At 44.9% G+C, this 23,008-nt stretch overlaps 1 protein-coding gene across 9 annotated transcripts in view; it reads left to right on the forward strand.

Annotated features, from left to right (window-relative positions):
• Positions 1–23,008, forward strand: part of LOC119179235 (BAI1-associated protein 3-like) — a 558,733-nt gene that overhangs the window by 440,672 nt on the left and 95,053 nt on the right. The window lies entirely within an intron of this gene.

Below are 23,008 nucleotides of genomic sequence, written 5' to 3' on the forward strand. Positions count from 1 at the left end.
CGAAGAGAGCGTCGGCCATCAATCAACTGGTAAACGTCGGAGCGCGTCGGTGTTTATACATCTGACGGGGAATGTTCCAGCTTTATCTTTGGTCGTCGCGCAAGCTCTGGAATAATCTCGAATGCTGGCGTTTTGTGCGCAATCTTAAGAGAACGATCTACGATAATCGCGAACCATATCGAACAGCGAGGCGCACTTTGTGCTGAGCAGCCCTTTCAGGCTTTGTGGAAGAACACCGAATGAAACAAAAGTTAAAATAAGAAACGCGCATTGTAATATATGGTTCCATGTAGAGAATTTTATTTCAGTTTCATCGGTACCTCATGTGTGTATACTTTCCCTCAGAACTCTTTGAAGACAGTTCTGTGCCGACTCTGGTTCTTTTCGAGCTATACCATAGGTCGTGCTGTACCATGCAGTGGTACTTTCCCTTTCCCCCTAATTGGACCTTTGAAAATAAGCCCGAGTTCGTAAAGCGCTTTTTTTTTTTTGCGGAAATTCCAACCTCAGCCTCAGTGTGTTTTATAGTCAGTCAAAATTTGCGATAGATACAACAAATACATGATAAAAGACTATCTAGTATTTGTGATATTTGAACCGAGGGCTTCTTCGAGGCAAGTATGTGTTCCATTACGAATAGCAATATCAATGCTTGATATTGCTATTCTTAAAAATCAAACACTATAACAATGACTTGTAAGGGGTGGAGTCTCTAACGCACTCAATATAGCGCGGCAGAATCGTAGGAATCGCACGAAGCGTCAAAACATGCGAAATTATCAGTGAGTGAGTAGTTTAGAGCTGCTGACTATTACAAAATGTGCAGGTGCGCAGGTACGGACGCTCAGAAGGCACGTCGCTAATGTGATAAAATTTGCAATTATGACATATGGGATGCTTCGTAACTGTACAATCATTAGGTATTCTAGGATTGCTTTGAACATCCAGTATGTCGCACATTACCACTTCGTCCCTTACGGCACGGTTGAAGGAGTTGCGCATGGGGCCTGATTGCGCTATTCGGCAAAACTATTATGCAAAGGGGTAGGCAAAACTCAGACATCCTTGAAATTTGTTTGCTTTTTTTTCTCTTCAAAGAGCTTAAGAAAAGTCCTGATGGTATGATACGCGTTCACTTTTGTCATTTCTTTTTTTTGTACTTTGTTTCCTCATTGTTCGTAAATGCACAGTTAACAACTGCTACTTGTCTAGATGTTTACTGCAAGACGCAGGCCTATCTTAGTGACATACAATTCACCCTGTCTGGTGCTAGCGGTGTCGGTTTTAAGCCTGCGAGCTGCTTGATTTCATCGCTTTGTTTCTCCCGCTTTCAGTAACGTTTTCCGTACTTAGTCACTTAGTCGTTCCAAATCAGCTGTCTATTACACAGCTTGTTGTTAATCTATTTGGAATATCAATTCTAAAAATTTACTTTAAGCGCCAACACATACCCCCCCACACACACACACACACACACACACACACATATCCATGCATCCGTGCGTGTTTGGTGCCTGGGCATGTGAGTGTGTTTGGCGTGTGTTTGCGTTCAACTTAAGTTTTTAAAAACTATCTATATTCCTTTCGATACACGACCATTCCAGGATCTATATTCCTCTCGATACACGACCATTCCAGGTCCACTTTTATAACTTAGTTTCATACAGAACGCTGTCTACACTGGTGTGTTATTTGTTCCAATTCACAATATTTCGATGATAGGCCTCGTTTTGTTAGGTGTTTTGTTCACAAATCTATTTCAGTCACATACTCAAAACACGTTTGCGTTAGATAGTATCAAACTTTGAAGCACTGGGCGATCAACCGGCTTGGGAATGTGCTTTTATTAGCTCTAAAGGTTGGTTATAGTCCTACATATATTTTTGCAGCTTGTGCTTCAAACATCCCACTTAGCGCTCACTGTGCAACCTAGAAGTTTCGGAACACTAACAAATGGAGCTAATCAAAGAAGCAAAAAAGTGAGCCATAATATCACGCTCATCTCTCGAACGAGAGGTGTTCTTGTAATATGAATGAACATTTACTGTTCATTTGATGTTAGCAAAGCACTTTTCAAATCTACGAGAGGCTCTGGTTGCATGGAAATACTTTAGCCTGTCATGTACTTTGGTGGGTGTTGCGTAAGCTTTCTAGTCGTTGCGTACTTAGCTTTCCACTGAATTCTTAATCCTACACACCAACGGCAGCATCTTCGGCCTAGTACAAGGTAGAATCTGCAGTGCTTGTTATAGAATTCATCTCTTTCATCTTTGTCGTGACTTAACAAGTGCGCTAATGATTGGATTTTACAATCAATCTCCTACGGATTTTGCGATTTTTTTTCTGAATTGCCGTCTTCATACAAACTCCTCTTGAGTTTTGCCGTTCAATTGAGCTGCGTACGAGGGAAACCTACAAAGCACCTTCAAAGAGACTGAACGCATACAAGTAAGCTTACTTTTGGTTTTGCTTCCATCGCTCGCTAGTGGAGTGGAGAGGCCCATTATAGGCTACTGCCTCCTAATGTCGTAGCTAGTCTCGTCTCGAGTTCGCGAGAAAACCCCTTAGTGAAGCCTCTGGCAGTAAACCTCGGCACGCTTGTGTCCTCGTTATTGAAGGGCTTCCTGTTCTCCATAGAGTGAGGGGCATCACGTGATCTCGCGAGGTTTCAGAGATTTGCATAGTGCGTCCTCGCGCAAGCTAATTCTGCACTTGTAAGAATGCTTGCTATGGATGACGCGTACAAACCTGGCTCTCTTTCGACACAGATGCACGAGTACAGTAGATTTCTTTGATTTTTAGTTTACATTTCGATCGGTGCGCTTCCTTCATTGTCTGACGCCCATAGACGAGTTGTACGTTCATGTACAAACACACACGCGCACCCAAACGTACACACACACACACACCATCTAAAAAGTAAACACAGACACACACGTACACAAACATGCACACGCACACAAACACACGCACTCCTCTAACTCAGAACTGTCACCATTTACCTGCAACTGCTTGCAGGGGTGCAACAGCTGCGCCTTTTGCGCCAATTTGATACAACCCCTCATTTTTGGTGGTGATGATGTGTTGGGTTTAACGTCCCAAAACCACCATATGATTAAGAGAATCGCCGTACTGAAGTGCTCTGGAAATATCGACCACCTGGGGTTCTTTAAGGTGCACCCAAGTATGAGCACACGGCCTTACAGCACTTTCGCTTCCATCGGAAATGCAGCCGCCGCAGCCGGGATTCGATCCCGCGACCTGCGGGTCAGCAGCCGAGTACCTTAGCCACTAGACCACCGCGGCGGAGCAATTCCTCATTTTTGCGCCAAGCTGCGTAAAAACCGTGAAATTAGCCGAAGTAGCGCCAATTTACGCCAAAATACCCACCCAGCCTCATAGTTTTCTCACTTGCGCTAATTTCAGCAAGAAATGAAGGCAGCGTTGGCCATCTGTAGTTGGCGTCATCAATAAATACAGGCGCGCAGACCCTAACCCTAAACCGTGGTGTAAGATATATACTCATTGGGCAAGGACACTTGCCAACGGGTGATTGATGAATCATGCATGACACGTGCGACAGTTCTCGGTTCCTAATAAAAGGAGTGATGAAAGAAGGGCCATCACATGTGTGAAATTATTTCGGATGAAATGGCAGACACGATTTTGCAAAATTCTAAACGCAACTGTATAGCTTCTCCACTATGAAGTTTTATAGAAGGTGGTGCACGCTTTACAGGAGACCCAATTAAAAAAAAACAATGTGGTTTGGAAGTCGGTTTCATACTTATACCACACTTTTGCATACGCGTAGACAGACTTTCGAGGGAGTTGTACATTTTACAGAACACATTGTGACCGATGTGTCCTTCAACCACTATTTAAATTATTGCCGCAGTTATGGCACATGACAAACTGCTTTCTTTTTTTTCGTGATGTCTGGCCAGAGTCTCCAAAAGAGCATTTCCGGATTTAGTTATTTATTTCTTTATTTTGTTTGAGTACATAGTACGCACGACGACGGAGAGAGTAGGAAGGGAACAGGCTGACAACTGCCATTTATAGGGGACCAACGCTTGCCTGCTCCTTCGGGAAGGTGAGGCATAGGGGAAATAAGGGAAGAAAGAAGGAGAGAGAAAAGGAAATTATAGTAGTTTCACTATAATAACACTTGTTGGAGTTTTCACGTAACAAAACCAATATATGATTAAGATAAACGCCGTAATAAAAAGCTCCAAAAATTTCGACCTCCTGGTGTTTTTTAACGTGCACTGACTTCGCACTGTACACGAGCCTGCTGCATTTGGCATCCATCAAAATTCCACTTAGATTCAATCCCACTACCTTGAAGACAGCAAGACGTCCGCCGCGACTGTGTAATGGTATGATGAATCATTTGCAATAGAAATTTAACTTGTCCATTTTCCCATACTGTACATTCACGTGCTACGTGGCGCCAAAAAGGCAGGAAACGGGTTCCACACTCGCCGTCGTGACTACAGGCGGCGCTTACTGACGCTCCCACGTTTAAGGCCTTTATATACGCTATAATGTGGACGTGGGCATTGCGGCCGTGGTAGTTCATTTGGCATAGAATCAGACGGGTTATTCGAAGGTAGCAGGTTTGGTCACTGCTCATGGCAAGTTGTCTTTTCGTCCACTTTCTTTCATCACGTTTACATTACCATTCCTTCTAATACCAAGCCCTGTATTTTCTTTGACATGATTATCTGTTAGATATCATTAGTATTGCGTCTAGCGAAGAAAACGGGCCCTTAAATGTACATTTCAATGCTTCAAGTACAGGTCAGTGATTCGTAGAATAAAAGCTTTCCTCAAAGAGCTTGACGAGTCTGTAACCATTTCATTTGGCAGGGATGTAATATTACACATATATACAGGGAGGGGCGGGGCTCAAAGGTTCTCGGGCGACTATTCCAAGTATTTCTGTGGAAGCGTGGCCTGGGAACTCTTGACGAGGACTGTACATACACATTGCCACAAACTCATACACACCTACAGCCCCGCAGAGGCATATATTGGAGCGTATTTATGCTTTGACATGTTCTCACTCACTTTCGGCTTACTGTCGACAAAATAGAACCGGTAGATAGTACAATCTACTATATAGAAACCAGATAAGTCTGTTTCGTTTCTTCTGGAGAGTTTATATGTTTCCAGTCACAATTTCGGTTTAGCATCAACCAAAAAAAGAACGGGTAGATATGACAACCTATTATATAAGAACTACATAAGTCTGCTTTATTTCTTCTGGAGAGTTGATGCTTACGTGGGTCGAGCCACCGGCTTAGCCCGGGAGCATTTCCTCTCCGTCCTTAGTTGCTCTGGACCGAAATAAAGCTTTTGTCATGCCATACCCTTGAAAGGACGAACCGTACAAAAATTATAATTGTTGAACAGTATGCCCACCGTGTAGTCGAGGCATTGTTTTTCATAGTTTGAAGGTACCGTTGGGACAGATAGAATCTCAGTTGTCTAGAGCAGCGGTGTGCATTGTTCTCGACGCTGTTGTTGACCGCAGCTTCTACCTTAAGTTAGCTACAAGCTTCTGTTCATGCTTTCATTAAAGCACGAGGGCCAAGCAAGTGGAATGACCACGCTTGGTATCGTTACGGCGTCTGTTTTTGCCTATTTCTGCAGAAAACGGCAGCTGCAGCGGCTGGCTTGGTGCTCTAGACAAATGTGATTCTGTCTAAACAAGCTTCGCAGCGTCTAGTGCCGTAATTTGTACCTTTACTTTGCAGTCAGGCGAGCTTTTGTAGGTTGCAAATGCTTTCACAGCTTTGTAGTTTGGGCGCGTGCGGCTTAAACAACGTATGTACAGATTATGCAGAGTGGGTGTGCCGTGGTCTCTGAGCGTCGTACACCCGGCATACACGCGAGACTTCCACGGCGGTCTGAGAAAAATAATCGACGGTGTAACAAATAGCTGGCAGGCTCGCATGTGGCGGGGCCGATAAAGGCTGCGATTGCGTGCGAACCGCGACTTGACCGCCGGGCCCATTCCGCGAAATGGGCTGCGATTATGTCTCCGGCGGGGAGCGAAGGCCTTCTTGTTCGTTATTTTATTTTTTGCCTGTGTTCGTATCTTTCTTAGTCGTGCTTTCTTTAGCATTACCGCGCCCGGTACAGTTGGGCCTAGTTACCCTAATTAACTTCCACCCTCTCTTCAGTGAATGATCTTACCTAACACAAGCTCTGTTGCCGGAGCAATAGAGGAAGATGTTACCGCCAGTTTTTTTCAGAAAGACGGCCGTTTTTTTTTTGTTTTCTTGCACGAGAGGATGTGATCCGGGTACGGCTTTGGGTCGTCGGTGAAACACCACGCTGTCGCGGTTACTCTGTATACAATTTGGTCAAATATACCTATAATATTGCCAACGTTTCACTGTAAAATAACTGCAGTGGACTCATTTGGTTTTTATTTTGGTGACTACTATATTTCTTTATTTGTTAGTATATATTAGTACCAAAACTGTGTGCTGGTTTGTTGCTCATGACAGCTTGTGGCAACACGCAGAAGCATAATAATATGCCAGACATAAGCACTCAGTATTTTATTTATTTTGACACTTGTGTTTATTTTCCGCCTTTTGGTACGCGCTGCCCTAAGCTGATATTTTAGGCTGAACAATATTTTCTATTTTTTTTTTAAAAAGACCACAAAGAACTTGAGTAGTCCAGGTGCCCTATTTCAAAAATTGTCATCGGCAGTCAGGATATCACAAAAAGAAAGGTCAAGTTCGCACTGAGCTGCACAATGCTTGACACAGCGAAACTGGGATATTATGAAGACTTGTAGGGTCGCTTCCAGGTAGTATATAGGCCTTCGCCAGGTTATGCAGGTCCTAGATTACTTATAGGTTGCGGCTAATGTTGAGGTAGATTATGCTAGGTTGTTTGTACGTAGATACTGAGCGCAGAGAGTTTCGCGTTGTACGTTCATCGGCTTTCAATACCTGCTGGCTTTTGTTAAAGCTGTGTAAAAAAATTAGTTCGGTAGTTATGACTTGCAGAAAGTACTAAGCAGGACGTGAAGCAGCTGTTTTTGTTTAGTTAGAACGTTTAAAAATTATTTATTCTATTTACCAAATAAAATTCCTCGAAAACTTGGATGTCGCTTGAGCTTGGCCCTTAAGAGTAGAAGAATATAACGCAATCGAGCTCTTTGCGCAATGTCCTCATTCATCCTCCAAGAAAAGGTCAGTTTGTGCGCACATAATTGGCGGTTTCAAACTATCGTAGGATGCCTACAGGATGTGCAGCTCTGAATTGCCCATAGCGTCGCTATTCTTTATTTTGCATACTTGTGTATTTGTGTGTTCGTAAAGTTCGCTGCGCAGCAGCACGCGCAGTTCCAAGTTTTAAGGCATGGTGCGATTCTACGATTATTCCACGCAATATTGGACGTGGTTATGAGATTCCTACCACTGCATGAGATTCTTGTAGCGTTTTATACAAGGCAGCTTCACGTACAGGCACGGTTTTGCTGTAGGACGCCTGCTTGCTAAGCAGAAGACTGGGATTTGACTCTCACTCCGTGTGAAGGTTTTAATGATTGATTTATTCATACCCATCCGGGATCTTCGCTCACGTAGAACGCCGATTATCGCGCCCACAACAGACAACGCCGCCGCTGGTACCGACGCTGATACCAAAGCTGACATCGGAATTTTCGCGAAACGAGCTCTTCAACGCTGTCACATCAAAACGGGCTGTTGTCATTGAAGAATCGCAGCATCTGCCTCTCTTGATGATGATGATGATGATGATGATGATGATGATGATGATGATGATGATCCTTGATACTCTGGCGCACACCCACAAAGGGGGATCGGCCAAGAACCGGGCGGCAGGATCTTAACTAAAAGGCTAATGGTTTTCTAACAAAACGTAATTTTGGGCTGAAAAAAAATATAGAAAGAAAAGCCGAAAATCGAAAAAGGAGTACATCTGAGCAGGGAGCGATGCAGGCCATCAGATGCGATTTGAGACAGAGGTAATGGTGGGTCTCTCTATCAGCTTTCACATTCTGGGTTCCCACTTTCGTTTTTTTCCACTTTCAGCTTGAATGTGTCCTACGCGGACACGCATGCGTGTTATATCATCCTCGGCATACCAAGAGCGCTTCGCTAAAACCACTTCGCAGACTCTCTCGAGGACGTTCTAAATGTGAACCAAAGAAGAAAAAAAAACATGAAAAAAGACAGGCAAAGAGTGGTAGTTCTATTTTGAAACCCGACGAAAAAGTCGGTGGCCCGTCGAGAGAGATGTATTCTTTGCGTGGAGAGAGAGAACACTTCACTTTGAAGTGCGCACGTGTCGAGCACCGCATTGGACGACGTCGGTGGAGCCCTCAATCACGATTTGGTTGCGGCTAATGTACAGCCCATGCTAGACAACAGAGCGATTGAGTGATAAAGGGAGAGAAGCATTTCTCAGTACTGGAAAGGCTTGAAGGTTCAGTGAGTGGGAGGTGCAAAAATGGGGTTTAGAGAGTGTTCTAGAATGATTTCAAAGAAGTTAGGAGACTGCGCCTCAGTATGATTTCAAAAGGGTGATTGTGACAGATAAAGGGAAAGCCAGTAAGGCAGACGAGCAGAGGCGGATGCAAGCTTGAATAGATGAAAAAAAAAAAAACTCACTGGCTTCTTTGAGCATTCACCACGAAGACTCGGAGGTGAAAAATTTGACGTCGTGATGACAGCTTTCAATCAGGCTTTTTTTTTTTAATCGTACGTGTTGACGCCCACGGCCACCTCCCGCGTTTCGTGAGGCCTCTGAGTTTTTCGCTTTAATAAGCTTACCACATGGACCTATTCGCTAGTTTAAGATAGATTGAAACACGCAGAAACTGTAAGATACCGTATTTACTCGAATGTAACGTGAACTTCTTTTCCCCAGACTCTTGCTACTTCAAGTCGGCCCTCGTGTTACAATCGTGATGGCGTTATAATCCAGAGAATAGAAAATACGGTAGAAAGCATACGAGAAAGCTTGAATGACTGAGAGAGAATGAGTTGGTGAGAGAAAGAGAAATTATAAAAAGTAAAAGCGAATGAAGTAAAGAGGTAGAGAAGGGTGACTGAGAGAGAGTGAAATGCAAATGGCCCCAAACGGGTCTGGTGACAGATGGCCGTGTTGGCGAAGAAGCCAGGCAAATAGCAAGCCGACTGGAGTGTCTATCTCATTCGTCGGCACCGTTGACATTAAAAAGGAGACGACGATGCCACTCGTCGCGGCCTACGGCGAGCCTACTGCGACAGCCGCAGTGAGTGCCTAGAAATCGCTGACGTAAAGGCGGCGAGGCGAAAAGAATGAGAGAGAGGGGGAAGTCGGAGATAAGGGCGACATGCGTTAGAGTAGGTAAACAACCTCGAGAGAGCTGGTTCGGCTTTTCGAAAAAGAGACCCGACAGAGAGGGCCTGACCGTCGTTCTATCCTTTTTTTTCCCTCGCCGCCTTCTCCGCATCGTTCACTTCGACTCCTGCGGCGCCTCGTGGTTTTGAAGTGGAGCTATTTAGCCGCCTGTTTTGTTGATTCTCTGGTTTATACCGCACGTGTGTTTTTACCAGAGAGTCTCCTTATTTTTTTTTCTTCTCAACTTTGCCTCGTGTGCAATGTCACTCGTTTCCTGTACGTTTACGCGGTTTCGCTTTTTTTTTGTTTTTACCCTTTTATTTGAGTTCTCGACGGCCTACTCGAAAGAAACAGGCAGCTGCTTCTGACGTCGACAGCTATTTGCTGGTAGTTAATTTTTGTTTCCTCGTGTTTGTGCCGTTCATTCGCGTTCTTTGGCGTGAGAAAAAAAAATGATGGCGGTGAGTGTGACTGCGCGTAGCAGGAGTACGAGCAAAAAAAAAAAAACAGAGACGGTAGGGAATCGAGGAAAACGAGCAGTGGCGGCGGTGAACAATAGGCGGAGATAAGCTTATCAAGAATCGAATGAAGTAGGGAATTATGAAAAAGCAAAGTGTGGAAGAAAATGAAAAGTTTGAACGTAGAGGGGCCATGAAATGTGAAAATTGCACAAGTAAGGCAACGAAGAAACTAGCGATTAGGGGTGACAAATAGTACAACATGTGAATCGGCAATGTTTTAAGCGAAGTGAGGAAGGAACAACGAGACAGGAGAGGCGTGGATGTCAACCAATATTGCCACAAGGAGACAGGAATGCAGGCACAAAACAGGGCGTTTACTTTCGGTACCAAAGGCCAAAAGCACGAACACCAGAGCACGCGCCCACAGAACTATTTCGTTATCCTCCCCAGAGGTTTGCCATTATGGTTTCCAGCCTACCTTGCGTCAGTATAACAGAACTGGTATGCAACCTTGCGCTGGTGGAATGGAAAGTGGGGATTTGAAGATAAAAAAGAAAAAAAAATTACAGCATCTCCCGCCATAGCGAACCATATGTGTAAATACGAAGCAGCGGGCGCTAACGCTTACACCAGGTGACGTTGGCGCTGGCGCTCATCGCGGCGTTGCGCAAGGATAGAAACCTGGGGAGGTGCAAAGCACGCAGTCATGGACCAGTGTTTCTTACTGGAACATGCCAAGCGCTGCTAATGGCAATGAGAGACAGGAGACTCCGATGGGACGCAGAGACACGCAGTCCGCTTTTTGGGTGTTTCGCACGCTGCGAATTTTTATTGTTCCACAATGCACAAAAGAAATCTTCCGCCAGCACTGCCTTGTAGGTCACCATCAAGTGCTTATATATATGGGGTGGCCAGTGAACAGTTGTGCAGCGCGAGCAGTCAGTTATTTCAATCAAAACAATTCCCTAGCAGACGCAGCCTGCGTCGGCGTTGCGAAGCGAAAGAAAAGAGTTTAGGGGAGAAAAGAGAGTGGGAGGTGACGCACATGCGCATGGTGGGTGTAAAAGATGCTAGGAAGGATGCCTAGAGGAAGAGCGAGCGTAGGCTTGCAGACGCTGCCTGCGTCTGCATAGCGAGGCGAGTGAGGGGAATGTAGGAGAGGAAAGAGAGGGGGGTACGCGAATGCGCATTCGGGGTGTAAAGGTCGTTAAAAAGGATGCCTAGTAGTGGAGTGAGCGTATACTAGCAGACGCTGCCTGCGTCGGCGTTCTGAGGCGAGAGAGGGGCAGCGTAGGAGAGGAGAGAGGGGAAGTGGCGCGCATGCGCTGTAAGGGTGGTCACGCCGCGCACCGGATTCACCTTGACCTTAAGACGCTTAAGACGCACAAAGTCGGGAAGGAACAGGCGAGAAAGAAAAAGGAGGAATCTTAGCCAGTCTACCCAGACCGGTATCTCCCTCTAAGCAGGAGAAAAGGATGGGGAAGTTTCGGAAAAAGAGACAGAGCGAAACGGTGAAACGTAGTTATGGATTAGAAGCTTCAACGCTGTCGATCTGTGAATTTCATGTAGGGATTTTTAACAAGTAGAAGAATAGCGGCAGCGTCAGTGAGTGTTACAACCATCAGCCTGACGAAGGCGAAAATGGTATCCTGGAAGAGCTCAGTTGACACGGTCCTGAGCTGCGCTAAACTAACCGTTTCTTGCATTTTTGATTCAATTTGCTGGGATTCTTCTGTGCGATTCCCTATTTCTGTCAGTGTCGTGTCCTATTAGCGTCTTTTGCTGAGTTTGGACTAACTCTGAATAGAAGAACGTGCCACTATAGAAACAGTGAAACCAAGCAACAATTTACGCAATCACGCTATGTGGCAAAGTTTGACGTGAAGGTCTGTGAGTGTCCTAAAACAGTTCTGTCTCACGATGTACACTTTCTTTCTTGTTTCGTGCTTCTCTCATTTCTTTCTTTCCTACTTTTCTTCCTTTTGCAGCATAGCGTAGCCAGCGGAACGCCTCTCATTGTTGAATTTTTCGTTTACTCTTATCACGGTATTATAAGACTAGGTACAGACATAAAATAAGAATCTTAATGAAGAAAAAAAAACGTGAAAATATATATAGTGAAGGATGTGTACTTGAATGGTATTTCTGCGTCGTAGAAATAATGATTTTTCGTCATACTAAAAGAACATGGACAAAACAGGATTTGGTGCGAATCAAAACAAATACTGGACCATTCTCAATTTATATTCGAGTACCTGACAGCAATTTTAATTTATTGCGAAATATGTCTGTTTGAATTCTAGAAATAACGATTTGAGCTCTTTAAATACCCGCACGAAAGCGCAAAAAAGTGCAAAAAAAGGCGATGCCTGCACTACGCCACGCAAGGTTCGAACCAGCAAAATTATATGAATCAGACTCATCTGGTGGCTTCCACGTTGTTTCTGCTCTTTCACCAGATGCGTCAAGTTGTTTCTAGATTGATTCTAGTTGGTTTCCTGGCTTTTGCTAGTTGATAGTAGGTTGTTCCTACGTTCGTTCTCGGTGGAAAGATTTTTGAAACCACGGACAGTCACAAGCACGACATGGTTGTCCAAACTGCATAGATGATTTCGTGGTCAGACGTGCTTCGCGCTTCCATCATGTTCACGAAACTAAACCTCCTTCAACGGTACCATTTTCTTGTTTGTAAGGGCGATTGGCTTTTGGCTTCACCGTCATAAGACCATATGGAAGGCGATGCACGCTCTACAGGGGATAAGAAGTTAAAAAAAATTCTCATGTTATGAATTCATTCAATCAATCTAATCAATCAACGTAATCAAACGATCGATAGACCATTCGACACGCTAATGCACCATCTACGATTAGGTGTTTCATACACACCTCACTTTTTTATGCCGCATAACAAGAAGAATGTCCCCGCACTGCAACCACTGCGATTATGTCGGTGCGTCAGAGGAGCATATTCTTTTAGAAGGTCCGCTATACGAAACACAACGCGCTGAATTGAGGAATAGCTTGAATCGACTTGACAGACGACCATTCGCGATTACAAAAATTTTTGGACCGTGGCCACATTCGGATAATCGAATGCGCGCAGTAAGCGCCCTCTGAAATTTTTTAATGAACACAAATCTAATGAACTGTCTTTACTTCATATCATACCTTGCCGCTATCTGTACGGACTCTATCCGCAATGTGATCCCGATATATTGACTGGACAATTATCATAATATTGTGCTCATTCATGCATTATATGCCTATAATGTATATAGTATTGTAAATATTGCCTTCGATTAGTTTTTTATATTATAAATTTCAATTTTGCTTTTTTGAGGGTGTTTATCTTGTACATAACTGTTATGATGTTGGAATAGCCGGCCCTAACGTAGCCTACCTAACCATGTTCCACCAAATATGAATAAAAAAATTCATTCAACAGCAACGACAACAACAACGACGACGACAATAATAATAATAATAATATTATTATTATTATTATTATTATTATTATTATTATTATTATTATTATTATTATTATTATTATTATTATTATTATTATTATTATTATTATTATTATTATTACCAAAGCCACTTAAAACGTGAGTAGATGGGAGCTGTTGCTCGCTTGCATCAAGCGCTTTTTTGTGGTTGTGGTGTCGTTCGTTCGGACCTCTCACAGTTCTACGGGCACGTGATATTTGGCGTAGTCATTCCATCGGTTGGGGTTCTTCTACACGCTATTGCACCATCTACGATTAGGTCTTTCATACACACCTCACTTTTTATGCCGCATGAAAAGGAAAGCGTCCGCGCACTGCGACCACTGCGATCATGTCGATGCGTCAAAGGAGCATATTTTTTTTTTTTAGGATGTCCGCATTACGATCGACAACGCGCTGAACTGGGGGATCGCTTGAACCGACTTGGCAGACGACCATTCACGATCACAAACATACTTTGACGGTGGTCGCATTCGGATAATCGATGGCGCGTAGTTTCTCCGCGATTTCTTAATTGACACAAATCTAATGAACTTTCATATTATCAAATCAAATTAAATTTATTTCTTCTTTCGAAGAAACAAGGAAAGATAGGAGCTGCCACAAAAAGCTACACTATAGCTTCACGAGGTGACAGCCGCACTTAGCAGGACAGCAGCAGGCAATGAGTAGGCCAAATAACAAAGTTGAACATATTGTAAGGAACACAAGTGTTTTTGACTCATATTAGCGGCAAACTGTAATAAAATGGTCTAAGAATGAAAAAAAAAACAAGAGTGAATTGGTTTTGGCTAGGTGAGAAAAAAGTATTAAAAAACATAATAAGGTAACTTATTGCGCACCTTCAAAGGATGTGTAAATCAAGGGTTCTAATATTATGAATAGCATCTCGACTTTAGGTTCGAATCCCGGCTGGGGCGGCTGCATTTCCGATGGAGGCGGAAATGTTGTAGGCCCGTGTGCTCAGTTTCGGGTGCACGTTAAGGAACCCCAGGTGGTCGAAATTTCCGGAGCCCTTCACTACGCCGTCTCTCATAATCATATGGTGGTTTTGGGACGTTAAACCCTACATATCAATCAATCAATCAATCAATCAATCAATCAATCAATCAACATTTTGACTTATTCCCATACATACATCACGGAGCTCTTTCATTGATAAAATTTCAATATCGACGCCATTTGCTCTCTGTTACTGGTTTAACAGTGATGGTAGCTGGTAACGGATCATCTGCTTCCCATGGTTTCGAAGACATCGTGCCACTTGCCACTTCTCTGGGTTTCGGGTGTTGTATGTTACTAGATTTGTATTAATGTTAGCTAAGTTTTATAAGGTATTAATTATCTTGGTTTTTTTGCATTGTTTATAGTAACGATAAAGCCTATATTTATATAGTTATGGAACACGAACAATACGTAACTTGGAAAACAATTCAGCTGTATGTTACAAATAGGGCACCATGTACGTTAGTCTAATAATTCGTTTTTTGTAATAGAATTAATTTCGTGATGTTCACATTTGTTGTCGCTATCTGTACCTTGTCGCTATCTGTACGGACTCTATTCGCAATGTAATCCCGATATACGAACTGGAGTAACACCATACATAGTGTGCTCATCTATTGCCTTTGATTAGTGTTTTCTTTACTTATTTATTTCTTATTTTCGCTTTTTTGTGTGCCGATATTGTACATTACTGTTGTTATGTTGGGATAGCCGGCGCTAACGTAGCCTACCAACCCAGGTTCCGCCAAGTATAAATAAAAAAAATGAAGTTCTTTTAGCTACAGTTGTCATTTGTATTCAGATTGCCTTGAGCCAAAGCCGAGTGTTGTCACCGAGGCACACAAACGAAACACATGGGCGGTTGTCGTTACCTGATCAAAATGAGATCACCCGAACATCAAGCCACAAGTTCAAAGCAGAGTGGTATCCGGAACGTACGCTCTGCACGGGACGTCATCACGTACGATAGTCATGAACAAGTTCAAAAATATGTTGCGTGGATGTCTTTCCGGACATTTATTCACGTGATCACTGTATCCGCAACTTCTATCACTCTCTCGTTTCATCTGTGATTTCCAATAGTAACGACCCAAAGGCAGATGTGTGGCACCAAACACTTGGTTCACGTCTTTTGCGTGAATACAGGATTACTGTGCTCGGAATCAGGCATGGTCAAGTAATTTGCACCTCTTCCGTGAGAAAGAAAGGACGAGAAAGAAAGCCAAAAGCAGCACGTGCGTAGACTCACAAGTCGGCTGTGAGTTGTGACCATAAGAGAACCATCACAGAATGAAAGTCCGCCAACTTATAGCCCAACCTGGTGCTTTTTTTCGCTACTTCATGGTTACATCTACTTTTCATGGCGGGAGAGCCTGTTCATTTAAATTATCATAGAACATGCACCGGCTAGTCCAACAGAGAGTACCTGTTTTATTCTTGTGTAGCCACAGTGAAGGAGCCATTAGATTAGTTTTTCTGGTTTGTTTTGGAATCCGGTGAAAAAAGAAGGAACATTGCGACTATTGCGAAATTCATACGGGGTACATTAGTAGAGTAGGACTCCTTCAAACGGCAATAGCCGAACGGAATCCAAATAAGAAAAAAGACACGCGGACAGTTGAGCGACAAACTGCGGCTTGTGTACAGTCGTTACGTGCGTCGTTGCAAGCGGCATACATACACACTGGTCTGTGGGGGAAAGACAAGAGAATGCTGGGGATAACGGGAAAAGCTCGGGGAAGGAGATAAACAGTCGAAGGTGTGGCGCCGGGAGATAAAAAGAAGATTGTAGAAGGCAGGCGCTAAACTTGCTGTAGCAAAGGCAAGAGTGATCGGTAAACTTAACCCGAAGACGGGAACGAAGGATAGAAAAACGGGAGAAGCAAAGTGATAAAAGGGATAGCGGGGAAAAGCATACGCCGACGGAACGTCGATGGATTAACGATGATCGATCTGGCTAGGTCCTTTGGGCCGGTGGTATGACCAGTTTTACCGCTATCCTCTCTCCTCAGTCCTCGTCGAACAACCGGTACATTCTCCTGTCCCGTAGTAGCCACAAAAAAAAGGAAATGTCTTTTTATGTGCGCCCACTTTCCCCAAACGACTTCCCTCGGTTGTACCTAACTGCCGATTTTAGAGCGGCCTCCCCCCCCCCCTTTTTTTTTGTCCTCTTGATCACTTTTCATTCCTGTATAGGGCGTAGTAAAAGTTGCGGCAACTGCGTATTTCCTGCTCCGTTGGTGTCGTGCGGTGTCTGGTGTGAGTTTGTTTTCTACCGGTCGCGGAACTGTTACTGGTACATGTTTTGAGTGTACAGCCGCGGCCATGTCTGTGAAGAGCGCTCGAGCAGCCGGTTTTTGCTCTGCGGGCCAAAGCCTTGCGGCGGTTTCGGGCTCTGAAGTGGTGTATGAGGAGCATGCACGGCCTGATTGCCAGGCTGACCACGTCAGAGCCTCATACTTCCCCAAGGTTTTGCCTCGAAGAGTGAAAACCGGCTGTTCGCGTGCCTTATACACAGACGTGGCCGCGGCTGTACACCTAGGCTTATGATTTCTCATTTTAAATGCGAAGCATTTCTTAGCGAACTTCGGCGATTGTGAGCGTATCCATCCGTCCGTCCGTCCGTCCGTCCGTCCGTCCGTCCGTCCATCCATCCATCCATCCATCCATCCATCCATCCATCCATCCACCCATCCACCCATCCATCCATCCATCCATCCATCCATCCATCCATCCATCCATCCCATCCATCCATCCAGCCGCTTACGTTTGGGTGCTCTCATGGCCACCCCCTTAACTTGGGTTGGGTGAGATGGCTTGACGAATATGAAGCGCTGGTCAAGGCATGAATAATGTCGCAAATCCGTTGCGTACGTCGCCATACACTTCCCGTGTGCCCGTGTGCTCAGATTTCGGTGCACGTTCAAGAACCCCAGGTGGTCGAAATTTCCGGAGCCGCCCACCACGGCGTCTCTCATAATCATATGGTGGTTTTGGGACGTTATCAATCAAATTAGTCATGACATGAATGATGTAGCAATATCGACGCGTACGTTGTCATTCTCAAAAAAAAAAAAACAGTGGCACATACCCGAGGCGGGTATGTGCCAGCGGTATGCGGGTATGTGCCACAGGTGATTGACATTTTTTATCTACGCACGAACGGTGAGAACACACAAAGGTAACTTTAACGCTTGAACGTTAAAAGATGCCATAGGCAGCGTTCACCGGACGTATGCAAACAACAAATGTCAGCGTCCCAGCAGCAGTAGAACTCGAACCTCCTGCGTGGCAATGAAGTATTCCGCCACAGAGCCAGGCCAGGCCTCAGCTGTTCTTTTCACATACACCCTAACGTACGGCTAACGCCATTTGCGGTTGCAGTACTGGCTTTCCAACATTATAAACATTACATATGTACTCCTATGATACAGCCATCGTGGCAGGTTAACGTAAATTGTAGGTAGGCGCCATCCGCTGAAGTTGATTTGGGTAGCAGAGTTCAGTGCCACCATCATCGCGCGCACCTGCGCAAACACCAGTGCTTAATATCAGCTTACCGTTTCTGGTGTTTCTAATATTCACGTTGCTGGTGGCATGGGAATGCAACCGTAAACAACTGCTGATGTAAAACATATACGGCTATTTAACGTATATGTGTGTGTATTTGCGCATATATTTAGCGCCACTTCGTAATGACTCGCTCAAGAAAAACATAGAACACATTCACCTTCCACCAGCATGCTTCGCATAGCATCGATTCACAAGATACGTGGGATATGCCGAGTTTTTTTTTTTTTTTTCAGCCGGACTGTGGCAGCAACATAGGTGAGGCGAGAATGTGAGGGAGTGGCGTCTGAGAGCGGTGCAGATGACTACACTCGCGCCATCTGGTGCGAAGCGAATCAAAAATAAAGCAGAGACATAAACGGGGCATATTTCTCGCTAAGTGCATTGTAGCGGTTGCATAGGCGTCTGCTGCCTAAAATTCGCGCTAAAAAACAAAAACAAAATTAGGAAATCTAAGTCAGACGTCACGTTGCCTTTCATCACTGCCCTAGTTAATCTGAAAAAAAAAAACACCGTGTAGAACCAGTGTCGAGGCCGTTTCTGACGCTAAACCGTCATCATCTATTCATGGTATATAATAGCGGGGACCGCGACCTGCCCGAAAAAAAAGTAATAATCTAAGGCACTCGAACAACATCAGGTGCTCAGCGTATACGTACCAACTGTGGGCCAGAACACCGTTTAATATGAAAAACCCGAAAGCCTGATTCCGTGACCGTGACGCTGAGCAGGTCGCAGCGAGGCTTCCGACAGCAGGCTTCATGCACCGCTGAGCGAGGGACCTTGGACTCCATAAATAAGGGTTAATTCGCGCTGGCAGCCTTTGCGCTTCCGTGAAGCCGGTATTTAAGGGTTGTCCGTACTCGCTAGCAACTCAAACAAAAGTGCGTTCTACATTGAAGTTGTGCACTTCGCCAGTGATTAAAGGTGGGCAACGTACGTTATACTAGACTGAAGAGCGCGTCTTTTATTAGAAGCTTTTAGTCTACCTGACACTCCAGTGCTCTTTTGCGTATATCGCAATGCTGGAGGGCATCAGGCTCGATACCGTTGTAACGAGCTTTTAGCACGTACCGCCCGAATACGTCCGCAACGCCCGCGCGGCAGTCGGTTTGCCGCTAACGCAAACATTGGGTGTAACGGGCATGCGTATCGGACATTTGAGCGCGTCCGGTAAACGTCCGCGAAGCAAGAAATTAGAGAGTTATGTATACCGGGCTTACCGTGATACCGGAATGGAAGTGCGCATGCGCAGATACGTACGTTACGCGTACCGCTTACCGTACGCGCGGTATTTTTCAGATTTAAGGTAGCGCAGGTGCACGTAGTGTACGTAAACATGGCGGCGCTCTCGCACGCCCGCTTCGAAGTGATTTTGGCGTAGTTGTTGAAAGATTCACCTTGTTCGCAGCAAATGACTGTTCAAAGTGGCTTCGCTTGCCTTCAGTTAGCTTCGATGACTGAGTATTACGGATAAGTTGACGTAGTTTTTGAGATAGCTTCCCATTTCGAACGCGCCTAGGCCTAACTACAAGATCAATGTAAACAAATCGGCAACGTAGATGTTTTCGCGTTCTGTACTTGGTTCATGTTTATTTACTTTTATTATCACAAAAATAAACTTCTAACAATGCTTCGCGTGGTGGCATAGGCAAACATTCTCGTTTTATTCTCATTTTCACTGTTTAACTTATTAGCCATCTAATAGGTGGCGCCACCATCCCACTTGGGGGCACGTAAACCACGTAAGCGCTATTTCGCTAAACTATAAGACGCTGCCTACAACGAACGTTTGCTGCACGGTAGCGTCATTCCCTTAACCTACGCTATCACGCTAACGCTAAACTATAACTGTCTATTATCCCGTAGCATGCATAGTTCACACTCGATAAACCGGTATCCGCGAACCGTATTTGCGTAAAGCGGTGCACCAGACAGACTAAAATCCTCCGTCAAAGCTCTTCAGGGCGACTCGGGCTGTATTGCAGTTGTGGACAGCACCGTTATCTCTCCACACTGATAGCATTGACGTCGTCCGGGTAATAAAACGGGTCGGGGTGACGTATACTCGACGTGACGCCACCTCACGTCGAGAAGAGAAGGATGAGTAAAACGAACAGCATTTTTACTCCTTTAACTTCTTTAGTGCGCCAAAATATCAGCGGTGCTTCGCTTATCGGAGAAATCTGGGCAAGCAAGGCTCGGCGTCTGCTTGCCTGACCAACTTTCTTTTAAGTGTGAATACACTTTATAAGCGACCCCAAACCATCCACCGCCGTCGGCGGCGTCCGCAGTCTTCTCTCTATCTTTAAAAGAAAGAGGACTTGGCGGGCCGCAGCGCGACGCTCTACCGAATAAGCCACGGACGCGACGCTGATATCGGTGTCAGTAACGCGCCTTATCTCCCTCCCCCTTCGCTCGCTCCTCCGCTCTCCTCGCTCGCTGCAGCTGCGCGCGCACCCCTCTCTCTCGCGCGCCCGCCTTCTCTCTCAGTCTCCCGTCGAGAGCGGGTCGTGAGGGGGAGTAAAGTTAAAATCCGTTGGCATTCGCCAGTGAGTTAACGTAAACTCCCCCGTGTGATCAAATTGCGATTCCCAGGAACCATTACACCATAAAGGCACCATAGTGTGATTAATAAATATAATAGTGCGAATTAATAAATACCCCTCATAGCATCACCCCGTGTATTCGCACTTAACCATGTTCACCCTCGGGGAAATGCTTGGGAGTTTTTTCCCTTTCTTTCTTTCTTTCTTTCTTTCGTTCTTTCTTTCCTTCTTCCTTCCTTTCTTCATTCCTTTCTTTCTTTCTTTCCCTTTCTTTCTTTCTTTCCCTTTCTTTCTTTCTTTTTTTCCCTGTTCTTCCTTTGACAAAATTAAATTCCTAACCCGCGTTTCCGGCATCTCAATTTTCCAACGCATCCAGTGAAATCCGCAGATTGTATTAGCGAAGCGTGGAACGTGCGCACGTGCATTACACAGCTACTAAGGTAGGCCTCGTAGAAGTCAGTATCATTCCCGCATGTACGAGCGTGCTCACGCACTGGTTCACGTTGTCTTCCTCTCTTCTACGCTGCTTCTTGCGACGCAACTGCGGGAGACGCATTGGTTGAGTCGCTAGTCTCGCGTCCCCCCCCCCCCCCCCCCCACTGCGAACCGACACGAGAACCTCTATTTCACATTGTGAAAAAACAAAGGGTATGGAGTACAAAAACACCCCTGTTAAGCGGACGGCCTCAACCATGGTCAAGCTAACCACGGTTAAGCTAACCACAGTGAGAGCTGTTTAACGATGGAACCATAAACGAGTCCCCTGTGTACCCTCACAAGTTGAGAAGCTGGCAATATGGTGGACAAGCTTCAAATGCGTGAGCCGTGGACCTGTGCGAGTCAATGGCACCGTTTAGTTGTTTGAGCATGTTCTCGGAGTGCGACCAACATAGATTATTCTGTTCTCGGTGTGTGTGTGCAGTGAGAGAATACAACCCTGTAGCTGCACGTTTCCGCAGAGGAATTGGCTTTCACTTTGTACGTGTGTAGGCGCCCCAAAGAGCAGCATACTGTTTTATGGATGAAGCTCATTAGGGCATAGCCTTGTCGACGTCCGCGTGCGTCACTCGTAACTCGTAGATGTGAGACACAGATGTCACACGTAAAAGATGTGTAACAATACACTACTATGAATCATAATTGCGACGGGGCCATATAAAACAACTACAAGCACAAACCCTTTATACTAGTCGGGGACTTCAACGTAAACATTGTGGACCTACGCATTTAGATTCGCCCACTCGTCATCACTCACTTCGTGGAGACGCATGGATTTTTTTTTTTTTGTTTTTAGCGAACCTCGCCGTGCCCCGTTGCAGTGGTATAGTGGTTAATGTACTCGGCTGCTAACCCGCAGGTTGCGGAATCGAATCCCTGCTGCGGCGGCTGCATTTTCGATGGAGGCGGAAATGCTGTAGGCCCGTGTGTTCATATTTGGGCGCACGTTATAGAACCGCAGGTGGTCGAAATTTCCGGATCCCTCCACTACGGCGTGTCTCATAATCATAAGGCGGTTTTGGGACGTTAAACCCCACGTATCAATCAAATAGAACCTCGCCGGCTTCAAAAATCAGTTACTCCAAGTTTCACTTGAATACACTCAAAACTGAATGCGACTTCCATTAGGGGCCAAAGAAAGCATCCACTTGGAGCGAACGACCACACAGACGAAATACGATCTATCCGAGCATTCTGCTGAGCTGCCATTTTGTTTGGACAGTAGGAGAGACTGAGCCGAGTATCCAATCGTTTCCGGAAACTCTTTTGCCGGCCATGCAATAAATGGAATAGAACTTAAGATAACAACCTCATCTGTATTTTTACAACCACCATGATGAGCCCATTTTATTGTGATAGCAACTATATAGGTAGTATTCGCTTATGTTTGCAGATTGCATTATATATATATATATATATATATATATATATATATATATATATATATATATATATATATATATATATATATATATATATATATATATATATATATATATATATATATATATATATATATATATATAGTCGTTAACAGCAACTACGACGCTACAACACTTGCGGGACCACATGAACATTTGTGGCGGGAAAGTGCTATAACGTCACTCAACTATTTATGGCACATAAGAAACCTAGTCATAAAGGCTTTTTTTTTTTTTTTTGAAGGTGGGACGATTTTGGGGAGAAGTTGCGTATACGGGAGTTTGTATTCGTGCACCTATATAAACACACACAAAGTTCAAAAATGCCGGGGTGAGCGGTGGTACTTCCTCCCCTTTTCTGCCCCGAAGCTGCGTCATTGCCTCTACGTGCAGAAGTCGTTGTAGAGGCGCAGCGCCGTGCTCCGAACCGGGCTGTAAAAATCAGGCGCCTTCTTCTTCTTCTAAGCACTACCACCGCTCCGCCGCGGTGGTCTAGTGGCTAAGGTACTCGGCTGCTGACACGCAGGTCGCGGGATCGAATCCCGGCTGTGGTGGCTGCATTTCCGATGGAGGCGGAAATGTTGTAGGCCCGTGTGCTCAGATTTGGGTGCACGTTA

This window comes from Rhipicephalus microplus, chromosome 7 (genome assembly GCF_043290135.1).
Source record: "Rhipicephalus microplus isolate Deutch F79 chromosome 7, USDA_Rmic, whole genome shotgun sequence".
In the NCBI taxonomy this organism is placed as follows: domain Eukaryota; kingdom Metazoa; phylum Arthropoda; class Arachnida; order Ixodida; family Ixodidae; genus Rhipicephalus; species Rhipicephalus microplus.